The sequence below is a fragment of the Meriones unguiculatus genome, chromosome 9, assembly GCF_030254825.1.
Source record: "Meriones unguiculatus strain TT.TT164.6M chromosome 9, Bangor_MerUng_6.1, whole genome shotgun sequence".
NCBI classification, from domain to species: Eukaryota; Metazoa; Chordata; class Mammalia; order Rodentia; family Muridae; genus Meriones; species Meriones unguiculatus.
In genome coordinates, this window is record NC_083357.1 from 90,979,942 (window position 1) to 90,995,815 (window position 15,874).

A 15,874-nucleotide genomic window follows, 5' to 3' on the forward strand; every position below is an offset into this window, starting at 1 on the left:
ATTTTCATGTTTATTTTTAAGTTATTATTGAAAGATTCCACTTTTCCTTGTCTTTTTTATGCAGCTAAAGGGCATGAATTATTAGTTTTTTTTTTTTCAAGGAAAAACATAAATAGACATTTACAAGAATCTGTTTCATAGTACCAATAAGGTAGTGTAAGATGGTCTGAATTAGGATAATGAGAGCAACAGTGAACATCCAGTAGTAGTTTAAAAGTCATTTAGTAGTTGATGACAATTGGGGGTAACTGATTGATTTATTATCAATGGAGGATAGCTTTTATTTATTATTTATTACAATCTATTCACCTTGTATCCTAGCTGTAGCCCTCTCTCTCATCTTCTCCCAGTCCCACTCTGCCTCCCTCTTCTCCTCCTATGCCCCTCTCCTAGTCCACTGATAGAGGAGGTCCTCCTTCACTACTATCTGAACCTAGCCTATCAGGTTTAATCAAGACTGGCTGCATTGTCTTCCTCTGTGGCCTGGCAAGGCAGACCCCTACTCTCCCAAGGGATGTTGATCAAAGAGCCTGTCCCTGAGTCCATGTCAGAGATAGTCTCTGCTCCCCTAGGGAACTCACATTGAGACTGAGCTGCTTATTGGCTACATCTGAGCATGGAGTTTTAGGTCCTCTCCATGTACGGTCCTTGGTTGGAGCATCAGAATCTACAAGCCTCCTGGGCCTATATATTTTTTGGCTCTGTTATTCTCCTTGTGGAGCTCCTGTTTTCTCCAGGTGTTTCTATCTCTCCCTTCTTCCATAAGATTCTTTGCACTCTGCCCAACATTTGGCTATGTGTCTCAGTATCTGCTTTGATATCATTCTGGATAGGTTCTTTCAGAGGCATTATGTTGTAGGTTTCTGCCCTGTTCCCTGTCTTCTTCTGCATCCTATGTCTATACTGTCTACCCTTCTGAATGAGTGTTAAACATCTTCCCTAGGGTCCTCCTTTTTTATTTTATTTAGGACTATATATTTTAGTATGTTTACACTATATTATGTGCATATTATATGGCTAATATCCACTTATAAATGACCATATTCTATATGTGTCTTTTTCCTTCTGGGTTACCTCACTAAAAATGATCTTTTCTGGTTCCCATCATTTGTCTGCAATTTTTATGATTTTAATTGCTGAGTACTATTTCATTGGGTAAATGTACCACACTTTCTGTATCCATTTCTCTGATGAGAGAAATCTATGTTGTTTCCAGATTCAGACTATTACAAATAAAACTGCCACAAAACAGTTGAGCAAATGTTCTTGTTGTATGGTTAAGCATATTTGAGATTTATTCCTAGGAGTGGTATAGCTTGATTTTGAGGTAGCACTTCAGACAACTTCCTCAACAGAACGCAAACAGCACTGGTTCTAAAATTAACAATCAAGAAATGGGACCTCAGGAAACTGAAAGCCTTCTACAAATCAAAAGAGACTGTAAACAGAACAAAACGACAGTGTACAGAATGGGAAATGATCTTCACCAACCCTATATCTGACAGAACACATATATATATAACTCAAGAAGTTAAACACCAACAAAGGAAGTAATCTAATTAAAAAATGGGGTACAGAAAAAAAGAGAATTATCAATAGAGGAATATTGAATGGCAGAGAAATACTTAAAGATAGACTCAGTGTCTTTAGTCATCAGGGAAATGCCAATCAAAATGACCCTGTGATTTTACTTTATACCATCAAAATGGTTAAGATCAAAAACCAAAAACTCAAGTGACAACACAAGCTGGAGAGGATGTAGAGAAAGGGGAACACTCTTCCATTGCTGGTGGCAATGTAAATATGTACAACCACTTTGGAAATTAATGGAAGAATTTGGAACAGACATTGCACTTTGTGCATTTAAGAATGAAATATGGCAGCTCAGTCTCAAGGTGTGTTCCCTAGTAATGGGAACAGGGAATGTCTCTGACATGAACTCAGTGGCTGGTTCTTTGATCACCTTGCCTATCAGTGGACTTGGGTTGGGGCATGGGAGGAGATGAAGGAGGGAGGGTGGGATTGGGAGGTCATGAGGGAGGGGGCTACAATGGGATACAAACTAAATAAAATATAAATAATAAAATAAATAAATAAATTTAAAAAGAAAAAAAGAATGAAATATGTTAAATTGAAATATCTCCTCCCAGATAAAGGCAGTATTGGTTTTTGTTTTTTCAGAACTTTAGGGCATTCTTGTACTTAACAAGCTTCATAGTTGAGTATGATTGCTGAGTATTTTTCTCCTCCAGTGCACTATGTAGCATCTTTCAGGCAGTATGAAACCTAACCAGAGATGAATCTTACAGGGCACAGGATCCCAGTCCTTGGCATTGAAAGACTGGTGATTATTAGCTGCAGTGAGAGGGAGAGACATTTATTCTAAGAGCGTTGACTATGGTAAGTCAAATATGTTCCAATGAAAACCACCATCCAAGAATGTTTGTCTTGATGTGTTGAAAACAATTGAAAAGCACAAGTAGCTGGGTGAGCAGGGAAGTAGGTTAGTTCTTAAAAGAAGTAGTTTTTAAAAAGGCATTGATTTTCTGAAATGAGTTTTCCTCTGTTCCAAGACAACCCGCTAAGGTTCATGTTTTCCTTGTTCATGTGTTCAAGTGTTCATGTGTTCCTTGTATGTCATGAGGTTAGAGGTAATGGAAACCTGAGGTAAGCCAGATCTGGTCACTTTTAGTTTGTGATACCAGACTTTATCACTCATATATTAATGTCCATGAGATAGTAGTGGTGGGAATGTTAGGATGCAAAAAATCTCTCACATCTCTTCCAAATTTTTGACGGTTGTTAATTAACAATATCGAAAATAATTGCTTTGAAAACACTGCTAGTTAGAGTCTTTCAGATGTGCTCAGTAGACTCCTGTCATATGTTCAATGCACATCCCATCTGTCTTTCTAAACGAGGATTGATCATCTTACCCCATGTCCGCTCAACTGATTATCTTTTTTAGGTATATAGATTTCATTATGTTTATCATATCTTATAGGTCTATATAAGTGAGTATATCCCATGTTTGTCTTTTTCCTTCTGGGATATTTCACTCAGAATGATCTTTTCTAGATCCCACCATTTGCCTGCAAATTTCATGATTTCCTCCTTTTTGATTGCTGAGTAGTATTCCATTGTATAAAAATACCACAATTTCTATACCCATTCCACCGTTGATGGACATCTGGGTTGTTTCCAGGTTCTGGCTATTACAAATAGAGCTGCTATAAACATGGTTGAGCAAGTGTCCTTTTTGTGTACTTGAACAAACTTTGGGTATATACCTAGCAGTGGTATAGCTGGGTCTGGAGGAAGCGCTATTCCTATTTGTCTTAGAAAGCGCCAGATAGCTTTCCAGAGTGGTTGTACCAGTTTACATTCCCACCAGCAGTGGAGGAGGGTTCCCCTTTCTCCACAACCTCTCCAGCACGTGTTATCGCTTGAGTTTTTCATCTTGGCCATTCTGATGTGTGTAAGGTGATATCTCAGGGTCGTTTTGATTTGCATTTCCCTGATGGCTAATGAGGATGAGCATTTCTTTAAGTGTTTTTCTGCCATTCGATATTCCTCTGTCGAGAATTCTCTGTTTAGCTCTGTTCCCCATTTTTTAATTGGATTACTTGGATTGCTGCTTTTCAGCTTCTTTAGTCTGGGCACAGGGTCTTTTCTGAGACTGACATTCAACCAAGGACCATGTATGGATATAACCTAGAACCTCCATTCAGATGTAGCCTGTGGTAGTTCAGTAACCAATTGGTTTCCCAAAGTGAGGGGAACAGGGACTATTTCTAACAGGAACTCAATGACTGGCTCTTTGGTCTCCCCATCCCCGAAGGGAGGAGCAGTCCTGTTAGGCCACAGAGGAGGGCTTTGCAGCCAGTCCTGAAGATACCTGATAAAACAGGATCAGATGAATGGGGAGGAGGTCCCCCCTATCAGTGGACTTGGAAAGGGGCACGGTGGAGATGAGGGAGGGAGGGAGGGACTGGGAGGGAATGAGGGATCGGGACACGGCTGGGATACAGAGTTAATAAAATGTAACTGATAAAAAAAAAGAAAAAGAATACAGGAATCCAAATGATTACATTTATACATATGTACATAAATAAATAAAAATATAGTATTAAAAAAAAGAAAATAATTGCATGATTTCTGACGTACCTAAAACAAAAATCATTGGATAAAAGATGAGGATGTATCAAAGTTTGAAGGAAGCATTTGTTATGGGAATGTTGAAGTTGTTTATATCAGACATTATAAATAATTCACTTGATAGTAATATATGTAGATAAATAAAAAATTAAAGAGTAAAAAAATGATTAATGCATAGGAATTTGAATACTGTGACTTGAAAACAGCTAATAATACAGGCACAACGGTTCTCATGTTTATGTTCCCTAAGTGATTATAGAAAACTGTTGCTCTCTTTTACTTTCTCTGTTTACATACCTAAGAATTGCAATATTTTAAAGTATTAAAAGAAAACAAACACAGTGAAGAAAACAGTTTGATTGAAAAAGTCTCAGATGTTTTTCTGAGAAGGTATTTCAATCTCTCCCTTTCCTTTCTTCCCTCAAAACCTTTTTGTTTACACCTGCTGTTCTCCTTCAAGTTTATGGCCTCATTTTAATACTTGTTAATGCATGCATATACATGTGTATATATATGCATATGAATATATATTCACAAATGTAATCTATTTAATTCACATAATGTAAATTGTATTTATATTTTCATGAGTTACCATTTGGCACACTGTGCATTTCACTGAGGAGGACCACCTCTCCCCCTATCCATTGTCTCTGGTTCTTTGTGTAGGGTTGAAGGCTTGTCTCTGGAAAGTTCACCATTTTTTATTGGTGTGTTCCTTGTTCAGCTCATGTTTGGGTAATCATGTTTTTGAGACTTCATGGGTGTAGTTTCTTATGTTACTAGGAGATACAATTGACCACAAAGACCCTGATCCTCTGGGTCTTACAAACTTTCCCCTCTATCTACTACTGAGCACCATAAAACTCTGCTTATTTATTGGTTGTGGCCTCCAAATGTTGCGCAAAGAAGTTTTCTTCAAAGGCCTCATATTTTGAAATTGCACACCATTTTGTAAAAGTTAGAATGAGTGGAAGTTTAGTCTTTTTCTTTTTTGTTTGTTTGTTTGTTTTTCAAGACAGGGTTTCTCTGTGTAACTAGCTCTGGCTATCCTGGACTGTTTTGCAGAACAAGCTGGCCTCAAACTCAGACATTCTCCTGCTTCTGCCTCCTGAGTTCTTGGATTAAAGGCAAGTGTCACCACTGCCTAGCTAATTTGGTCTATTTTCATATGTTATCTGAAATATCTACCCTTTGTTTTCTGTATAACTTATAGTAACAAATTAGAAAAACAACAGGGTGTTTCACTGTGCTTTGATTTCTTGCCACACAGAAAAGAATTCATAGTAGTAATTATGTTATAATTAATTTTAACACAGGATATAAGACTCTATCTTGTATATAAGCACTACGGGACTTGTTTAATTGAAACTTTTATTTATTTATTTATTTTGTAAACGTGGTTCCCTTTATAATCAGTACATAGGTGTAAACAGCTGCCTATCCATGTTCTTTTCATGTGATTTAGGTCTCAGAAATGCAGATATAATTAACAATGAAAATATCGCAAATGTACTGAAATTATTATATTTTAACATACATTTTTTTTCTGAACTATTAGTGACACTTTATCAATTGACCATTTTAAACAATCAACTAATCTTTTCTTGGGTTTTTTTAAACTGGTAAGTTTGTGTTCCTTCCATAGAGAGAATTTAAACAGTTATCTTTGTAAAGCAGGTAAATATAAATGAATATCAACTGTCAAGGTTGATATTCATGTTCATACTAGCAGCATTGTTCCAGTTTAAAAATTACCCTGGAAGAAATAGTGTCTATATTGCCAGATCCTGCTGACAGAGTCAAACAGTTCCTGCATGGGGAGAGAGGATTGAAAGAAAACTAAAAAATAACTCACTACACTTGAGATCAGTTCGAGAGGGCTGCCAGTAGAAACTGTCATGCCTGGTTTATTCCACAATTCCTTTTTATAGTCAGAACAAAACCCCTCAGTACAATGAAGGGGTTCATGGAGAAGTCAAACTTGTTTACCTCGACCACCTCTTTGTGTGATCCTCACATAAACAAAAGGAAGTGGACTTGGCAATATATCCTGCCTATCCCTGTCTCCAGGTGAAGGCCAGTGTGAAAAAAAGTTTTTTTGCTGAGAACTCAATTACAAAGCAGCCTGACAAACAAGCAGTTCTTCACACTATATTAAATAACGATTTATAAGGAAATATTCATTATTTTCCAATTAAGATGAGAATCCACATAACTAAAATAATCATGCATATAGCTTAAGGGTATATTGCCTCTAATCTTAAGTGGAAATATGAGGCAAAACTCCAATTTCCTGACTGAATTATTTACTTTGACCTAATTTATTTATTTTGGTTCCACATTACTTTCCTTCAAAGCTGTCAGAGCTCTGAAATTTCTTGTCTTTTATTTGTTTTTCTTTATTTGAGCTGCCTACTTGAAGAGTTAATGGACAATGAAATGGCCAAATAATAGATGGCTAATGTAAAGAAAAGTCAAATATATAGATTCTTTTTCCTTCATGAGAAGGCAGCCTACAGTTCATTTCAGAAACTCAATTGATTTGTCTTAAATTGCCAGGCCTGTGCCATTAATTAAGATCAGAGCCTTTCCAAGTCAGACAGTCTAGTTGTTCTTGTTTTTTTTTTTTTTGTTTTGTTTTGTTTTTGTTTTTTTTTTTTTCATGCTTTACATAGATTGACTTGTTTTAATTAAATTAGAGGACATTTAAATTTTATTAAAGAAATACAATTTGGAAAACCCATAGGAAACAATTGTTAAGTATAGAATATAGTAAAATAGAGAAATATTGAAATATTATACTTGAGAGGGTAGAGAGCTCCAAGTCAATAATTACTGTTTAGTCACATAATTTTTAAATGAACAACTTTAATACAGTACAAGTAAGGTTAATTATTTCCACTTGAATAGTTTACTGGTTAGAAGGAATATCAAAGTTCCTATCGTATGAAAAACACATAATAAACATGAACTTTCTTCCACCTCAGCTAAGCAAATGAATTCTTGGAATTTTTTTTTTGTTTTCTTATCTATATTTCCAAAACATGACATAAATAACAGAGAAAGAGTTTCTTCATAATATCAGGTGCACATGGCAAGAAATCAGGGTAGAAGTATGTAGCAGGGAGTTAGGTTTATATAATTGATAAGGACTCCTATTATTTTGATAGAACAAGGAACAGGCAACAAATGATAGAAGCAAAAGTGAGTGTGACTTTCAGAGGCCTGCCGATCTTCAGTTGTGTGCCATTCTCCACTGATCTAGCTGGTATCGTCTTTCAAATGTGGTGAAGAAGTTATTAAAAATTACCTCTCTGATCACCTCCCCCTGAGGGGAGAGCAGCCTTACCAGGTCACAGAGGAAGACAATGCAGCCACTCCTGATGACATCTGATAGACTAGGATCAGAAGGAAGGAGAGGAAGACCTCCCCTATCAGCAGACTTGGGAAGGGGAATACATGGAGAAGGGGGAGGGAAGGTGGAATTAGGAGGGGAGGAGGAAGGGGTTTATGGGAGGATACAAACTGAATCAAGTGTAATTAATAAAAATTAAAATAAAAAAATGAAAAAATTACCAAGAGAATAAACCATAGCATCCTATTCCCTGTCTTCATAGATTCATAATGCAACATATATTTACTTCAACTTCAAAAGTCCCTATTTTCTTAATAGTCTTAACAACAACCAAAAGTAATAATACAAAACCTGTTCTAAGACTCCAGGCAAACTCCCAACTCTTCGAACAACCCTGGAAATAATAAATAAATAAATAAATAAGTGACAGCTTAAATATATAGTGCTACAGAGTAGACATTCTCATTCAAGCCAGGTTAAAGGGGACATCATAAAAAAATGACTGGCTTAAAAAAATATCAATCCTGCAGTACAAGCATAAGTCCATCTAGAAATAGGCATGTGTCTAGAACATGAACACAGAGTCACATAATCTAATCCTGAAGAAAACTGAACATCCACATTACTTTGGCCTTGACAATTGAAGTGCACTTATTTTCTTTCTTGAGCTATGCTCCAACTGCTTCAGCATGTATACCACTTTCCTAGAAATGAATAGCATCCATCTGTTGCTATTGCATTGTAGGCCTCACTGACATTCAAGGGTCAGCCTCTGAAGGTCTCCCTCCCAGGGAATCTAACCCTGGTACACATTGACTGGCTTTCTTGAAACCTTGGTGCAAGGCTGTGTGATGCCTCTTTCTTTCTGTATTTATTCTCTAGCCAAAGAGCAATGTCAACTTCTGTTGCTGGTTTAAGTCAGAGTAGAATTCCCTTGAGTGACAGTTGAGATAGCTGGAAACCAGAGATGACATCACTGTAGATAATTGTCTTCCATCGGGGTAGCAGAGGCACTGTCCTTACCTGACTTGCTCTCAGACACCTCAGTATTTCCTGAAAGGTTTTGAAATGACTTTTCACTCTCTGTGCTGAAAATTGATGATATATTTCACCCACAAAACAATTTTTATACTATTTCAGTGTAAAGAACAACTTCACTATAATAGTATTAACATCCTCATCAGTCACTTCAACATGCTCCTCAGCCTGTGCCCTTTTCATAAATTTGTGAGTATTCATGTTAGTATCCTTTGAATCGTTGCTATCTTCATAATCACATCACACTCTGAATGCTATTTCCATCTTGTCATTTTTTTCTGCACTTAATAAATTAGACCAACAGTCTTGAAATAAGTCTAATTGAAAAATTCAGTCTCCGTGTGGGGAGCAGGAGAACAGGGTCAGTCACTGGCATGAACTTGATCTTCTCTCTTTTATCACTCCACCTGGCCAGGTGGCCATACTAGGCCACAGAGAAAGAGGAACCAGACAGTCCTAAAGAGACCTGATAAACTGGGATCAGTTAGTAGGGGACGAGGACTTCCCCTAATATCGGACAAGAGTGGGACATGGGGGGAGGGAGAGAGGGTGCAACCAGGTGGAGAAGTGGGAGGGTCTACATCCATGATACAAAGTAAATAAATTGTAATAAATAATAATAATAAATCAAAAATGCAAAGAAATATTCAAAATACAACCAGATCTTAAAAATCGGAATGTAAAAAGTAACTCCTGTTTCAGTTTCCAATAGAATTTTTTTCCCATGTGGAACTTGATGAAGAGAGCCTTACTGTCTGCAACTGTATTGACATGTGACCTTCTGAATTCCCACCAAAGTTACACATTATGTTGGACTTACAGTACTCTGGAATCTTGGAAAGCTGTAACTCAAAACTCCCACGTTCCTTTTGCAATCTCATTATCCATTTTCTGTGTTTGTTTTCTTTTTGTGAAAGGCTATCATTTAACCAAAATAAAATGAAAACATGATATCTGTACTTTAACAATTTGAATTGATTATATACTATAATTACTATGCAGTATTTATCAATAGATTTACCTATTTTAACCACATATCTTAATATGTATGGAGGAAATTTCATTGCAATTTTCAATCAATTCAATTAATAGTGTAACACGCCTGGGTTGGCTACCCAGAGGCTATTTAAGCTGTGGGCTGGCTTTCCCCAGGGTCCGAGGATTGTTCAAGGTTTCTGAATAAACTGCATTGAAAAAAAAAAAAAGTTAAGTTATAAAAAAAAAAAAAACATTAAAAGTTTTCACATAATTATTTGTAACTTTTTTATTTTAAATAGGTATTAACATTGAACATATTTTTTTTTATATCACAAGTTTCATTTGCAAATAATACAATGTAGGTAGGTAATCTTTCATATTTACTTTAGAGATTCTTTTTTGGTTCTCAAAGAATGTGCATGATATAGGAATGTATCTTATTTGTCTCATTTGTAAAGGTTTTTAACTTGACCCTGAAGTCTTCAAACTATTCATTTTATTAGTTAGTTCAAACTGTATATGTATAACTAATGACCTTCTGTCTCTTACTCTAAAGCTCACTCTAAAGGAGAGAAATAACATCCTAAAGTAATGTTAAAAAACAAGAAAGGTGAATATGTGTAACACATTAAGCATAATCGTTATTTTTTCACTTTTGCAAATGCTGCCTGAGATATTTTCCTTTAGTAATAGGCACATATTGAGAAATTTTGTATGATGGGTTAAAATAGCTTTTTTATTCATTATTTATTACAATTTATTCACTTTGTATCCCAGCTGTAGCTCTCTCTCCCATATCCTCCTAGTCCCACACCCTCCTTCTTTTCACCCTATGCCCCTTCCTTAGTCTACTAATAAGGAAGTTCCTCCACCCCTACTATCTGACCCTAGCCTATCAGGTCTCATCAGGATTGGCTGCATTGACTACTTATGTGGCCTGGCAAGGCTGACACCCTCTCACCAGGGGAAGGTGATCAAAGAGCCTGCCACTGAGGCCACATCAGAGACAGAGCCTGCTCCCCTTACTAGAGACCCACAATGAGACGGGGCTACATCTGAACAGGGGTCTAGATCCTCTCCATGTATGGTCCTTGGTTCGTGTATCAGTCTCTGCAGGACACCCTGAAAGCAGAATTTTTGCCTCTTTTGCTTTCCTAGTGGAGCTTCAGTCCCTTACAGCTCTTTCTCTTTCCAAGATTCCCTGCACTTTGCCAAAAGTTTGGATATGAGACTCAACATCTTCTTCCTTACCCTGCTGGGTACATTCTTTCAGAGGCCCACTTGGGTAGGTTCCTGTCCTGCAACCTGTCTACTCCCACTTATGATGTTTGTACTCTTTGTATTTTTTTTTTCAAAAAGCAAGGATTTTTTTTTTTAATTGAGCAACTTTCAGTTTAAAACTCAGGTACTTTAAGAAGGTGACAAACACTTTGCACCGACCTTTGTTAGTTTGCTACCAGAAATGGATACTCTAAGAAAAGGTTTTTCACCTCTCTCACAGCCATAACACTGCAAAAGAAATATTTCATCTTTACTTTAAAAAGACCAATACTGCTACTTCTGCTACAGCTACCACTATTACTACTACTACTATTTATTATTTATTAGACATATAATATAGGATAATCATACTAAAATCAGTACACCTAAGAAAGCTAAGCAAGAAAGGTCTTTCAATCTTAATTCAGAAAGACAAATGAGATGGACATCAGAAGAGGGAGAAAATTGGGAACAGGACAGGAGCTACCACAAAGGGCCTCTGAAAGACTCTACCCAGCAGGGTATCAAAACATTTGCTGAGATGCATAGCCAAACTTTAGGCAGACTGCAGGGAATCTTTAAAAGAAGGGGGAGATAGAAAGATATGGAGGGGACAGGAGCTCTACAAGGGGAGCAACAGAACCAAAAAATCTGGGCACAGGAGTCTTTTGTGAGACTGATATTCCAAACAAAGACCATGCATGGAGATAATTTAGAACCCCTGCACAGAAGTAGCCCAAGGCAGCCCAGTATCCAAAAGGGTTCCCCAATAATAAGACCAGGAACCCTCTCTGACATGAACTCATAGGCTGGCTTTTGGATCACCTCCCCCTGACAGGGAAGCAGCCTTACCAGTCCACAGAGGAAGACAAAGAAGTCAGTCCTGATGAGGCCTGATAGAGTATGGTCAGATGGAAGGGGAGAACGACCTCCCCTATCATTAAACTGGGGGAAGGGTATGGGAGCAGAAAAGGGAGGAAGGGTGGGAATGAGAAGGGATGGGGTAGGGGGCTACAGCTGGGATACAAAGTGAATAAACTGTAATTAATAAAATAAAAGAGGATCTGATGAGATCTAATAGGCTAGGGTCAGAGAGTAGGGGAGGAGGACCTCCCTATCAGTGAACTAGGGAAGAGGGATATGGGAGGAATAGGGAGGGGAATGGGACAGGGAGGAGATGAGGGAGGGGGCTACAACCAGGATGCAAATTGAATAAATACTCTTTGTCTTTTTGAAAGAGCTTTAAGGTATTACCTAGGGTCCTCCTTGTTGATTATCTTTGCAGGATTATAGATTTTAGTATGTTTATCCTATATTATGTAGATAATACCTACTGATAAGTGAGTCTACACTGTGTGTCTTTCTGCTTCTGGTTTACCTCACTCAGGGTGATCATTTCTAGTTCCAGCCATATGCCAGCAAATTTCATGATTTCCTTGTATTTAATTGCTGAGGGGTAGTCCATTGTTTAAATTTACCACAATTTCTTTCTTTTTTTTCATTCTTTGGCTTATGTTTTATTTTAATTAATTTATTTTTATTAATTATAATTTATTTATTTTGTATCCCATTGTATCCCCATCCTTGGTCCCCATCCAACCCTATCCTTCCTCTCCACAAGTCCATTAATAGAGAAGGTCCTCCTCCCCTTCCATCTGATCCTAACTTAGCAGGTCTCATCAGGACTGTCTGCATTCTCTTCCTCTGTAGCCTGGTAAGGCTGCTCCCCTATCAGGGGGAGGTGATCAAAGGGGAGAGCACTGAATTCATATCAGAGACAGTGCCTGTTCCCCTTACTTGGGAACTATCTTGGACACTGAGTTGCCATGGGCTACATCTGTACAGGGGTTCCACGAATGGTCCTTGGTTGGGTTATCAGCCTCAGAAAAGAACACTGTGCCCATATTTTTTGGTTCTGTTTCTCTCCTTGAGGAGTTCCTGCCCCCTCCACATCTTTCAATTCCCCCTTCTTTTGTAAGATTTCCTGAACTCTGCCCAAAGTTTACCTATGAGTCTCAGCATCTGCTTTGATACCCTGCTGAGTAAAGTCTTTCAGAGGCCCTCTGTGGTAGCTCCTGTCCTATTCCCTGTTTGCTCCCTCTTCCAATGTCCATCTCATTTGCCTTTCTGAATGAAGATTGAGCATCTTACCCTGGGTCCTCCTTCTTGCTTAGCTTTTTTAGGTGTACAGATTTTAGTATGTTTATCCTATATTATGTCCAAAATATGCTCAAGTATACAAAAAGAACATTTGCTCTACCATGTTTGTAGCAGCTTTATTTGTAATAGTCAGAATCTGGAATCAAACCAGATGTCCCTCCGATGGATGCAGGAATTGTGGTACATTTACACAATGGTATACTATTTAGCAATTAAAAACAATTCACGTATACTCTGAAAAGCAAAATTGTATCTTATTTCATCTTACAAGGAATGCCATTGCTTCCAGCACCCCTTTCAGTTGGAACTTACACTTTTTAAAAAGCTTTTCTAATTAGGAAGACTTCTTAAAAATTTTTTTTGTCGGTCTGAGCCGCAGCTGTTTGTCTGTTCCACACAGGCCTGGGCCGGACGCGGCAGACGGAGCCCCAGGACTGTTGAGGCCTGGAAATCCCTCCCCTTCCCCTTCCCCTTTGCCGCTTTGTGGCACCCCCTCCCTCTACCCTCCTACTTTGATAACCTGGCTATGACTAGCAGAAGTACAGCCAGGCCCAATGGGCAGCCCCAGGCCAGCAAAATATGCCAGTTCAAATTGGTCCTGCTGGGAGAGTCTACGGTGGGGAAGTCTAGCCTGGTGTTGCGTTTTGTCAAAGGGCAATTCCATGAGTACTAGGAAAGCACCATTGGAGCGGTCTTCCTCACCCAGTCTGTGTGTCTAGATGACACAACAGTCAAGTTTGAAATTTGGGACACAGCTGGGCAGGAGCGATACCACAGCTTAGCCCCCATGTACTACAGGGGTGCCCAGGCTGCAACTGTGGTTTATGATATTACTAATCAGGAAACATTTGCCCGGGCAAAGACATGGGTGAAGGAGCTGCAGCGGCAAGCCAGCCCCAGCATTGTTATTGCCTTGGCAGGAAACAAAGCTGACCTTGCCAACAAGCGCGTGGTGGAGTATGAAGAGGCTCAGGCATATGCAGATGACAACAGCTTGTTATTTATGGAGACTTCAGCTAAGACTGCTATGAACATGAATGACCTCTTCTTGGCAAGAGCAAAGAAGTTGCCAAAGAGTGAACCCCAGAATCTGGGGGGTGCAGCAGGCCGAAGTGGGGGTGTGGATCTCCATGAGCAGTCACAGCAAAACAAGAGCCAGTGTTGTAGCAACTGAGGGGGTGGAGTTAGCGCGAGAGCTAAGAAATAACCTCCATCCCTACCCTCAGTACACAGCCCCATGGTAACAGCACACTGAGCCCTGGCTCCCACGGGCTGCCTCTTGACAGCTCCGTCATGGCACTTTTTAATGCTTCCGCAACCAACACCAGACAGCTGTTGCCACTACTCTGCCCTACTTAGGGGTTTGGGGTCAAATCTCCCCAGGACCTTCCTTCCAAAACAAACTTTCTTCACTTTGTATTCTAGGTGCAAGACAGTGTGACCTCCTCATTGTGACTCCCCTCCCTGTGTTCTTCCCAGTGTTTCAGAGACTTTTGTCTTCTGCCTCCTCCCCCTTTCACCTCTCACCACTCCCTGTTCTTGATCCTGTTTCCTCCTCTGCCCAAGATGATGAAGTGTAACCCAGGGACTGAGAAGGGAGGCAGCATGCTTTAGTTACATTAAGGGCCCTGCAGGGAGAGGAAGACCCAGAGCAAGAGGGAGTAAGGAAACATTTCTTTCTCGTTTTATTTATCTGGTAGGAGTTTCTTGTATGTGAAACACTGCAACACCCTGAGTTGGACTTGGGGAGGGCGTCCCTAGGTAGGAGTGAGAAGAGGGAGGCAAGCTTGCACTGATTGGGACTTGTATTAACCACTTGGATAAAGGCTGAGGTGCAGTGCCATCGGTAGCTCTGGGACTCCTCCCAAGGCTGTTTTCCCTTGCCTAGACTCTTAGGTAGGTCTCCCCATCTGCTCATCCCACTCCAGTGTGGGGATGAGACCTCAGAGTGCTCCAAAGAATCTTCACTTGTTGCCTGCACCTTTAGCTCTGCTGTGATCTTACTGGAGGAGGTACCAGTTTCTGATACCATCCTTTGGTTTGTACATGGGTATTTTCCCTACCCTGGGCCATGAAATGGCCTTAGCCCCAAACACCATGCCCCTGCAGTTTGCATTTTAATTGATGGTAGCTCGGTCAAGATACATGTGTTATGGGGGGTTTGATTGATTTACCTATCCTTCAACCTTTTTAATTACGTGGAATCTACAGTGTATGAGGTTTGGGGAGGCACTATAGAAAACAGTAACAGTGGCAGCTACTCTACCCAGTCTCCACTGCTGGCTTCCTCTGATTCATGCCTCTGTTGGGTGTAGGTTTGTCTGCACCGCTGAGGAGCGGCTTGAGAATAGCTTGGGTTATGGAAGTGTAAAGAAGGGTCAGGCACGAGGAGTGTTCCATCTGCCCAGGGTTCATATTCAGTTTGCTGTATCTTACCGTGTCTTTTCTACTTCCCTGTAAATACGTGTAGTCTTCATTCTGTACAGTTATTCTGCCTCCTGTTTCCCATTAGGCCTCTTTTCTTTTCTCTTTTGTTAATATCTTGGGTTTAGTTCCTCCTTCTTCATCCCCCTTCCCCTTACTCTTACTTAATCCATGTACCACGAGAGGCTCCTACACACAGAGGCCACTTGTCCTGTGGCAGGTGCAGCTAGGACTGAATGAAGGTGCCTCACAACTGCCTTGTATCAGAGGGCTTTGGTCCTTCCTATGTCTCCGGCCTCTATGTCCTTCATTAGGTGTTTGAGGGTTTCTGTGGGAAGCCATCAAGGCAAGCAGGAACTTGATATTTCAGCCAGAAATATGCAGAAGACGGAAAAGACCACAGTAACAAGAGTTGAGCCTTTGCCTACAGACCCAGACAGTCTACAGACTGCTTTCCATTCCACAACAGCTGAGGACTCCAATGAAGCCAAGATTCTCAAG

At 39.6% G+C, this 15,874-nt stretch overlaps 1 long non-coding RNA gene and 1 pseudogene across 1 annotated transcript in view; one reads left to right on the top strand and one right to left on the bottom strand.

The window, feature by feature from the left end:
• Positions 1 to 15,874, bottom strand: part of LOC132656649 (uncharacterized) — a 104,713-nt gene that overhangs the window by 16,003 nt on the left and 72,836 nt on the right. The gene's annotated exons all lie outside the window — the stretch shown is intronic.
• Positions 13,324 to 14,133, top strand: LOC110542489 (ras-related protein Rab-5B-like; annotated as a pseudogene).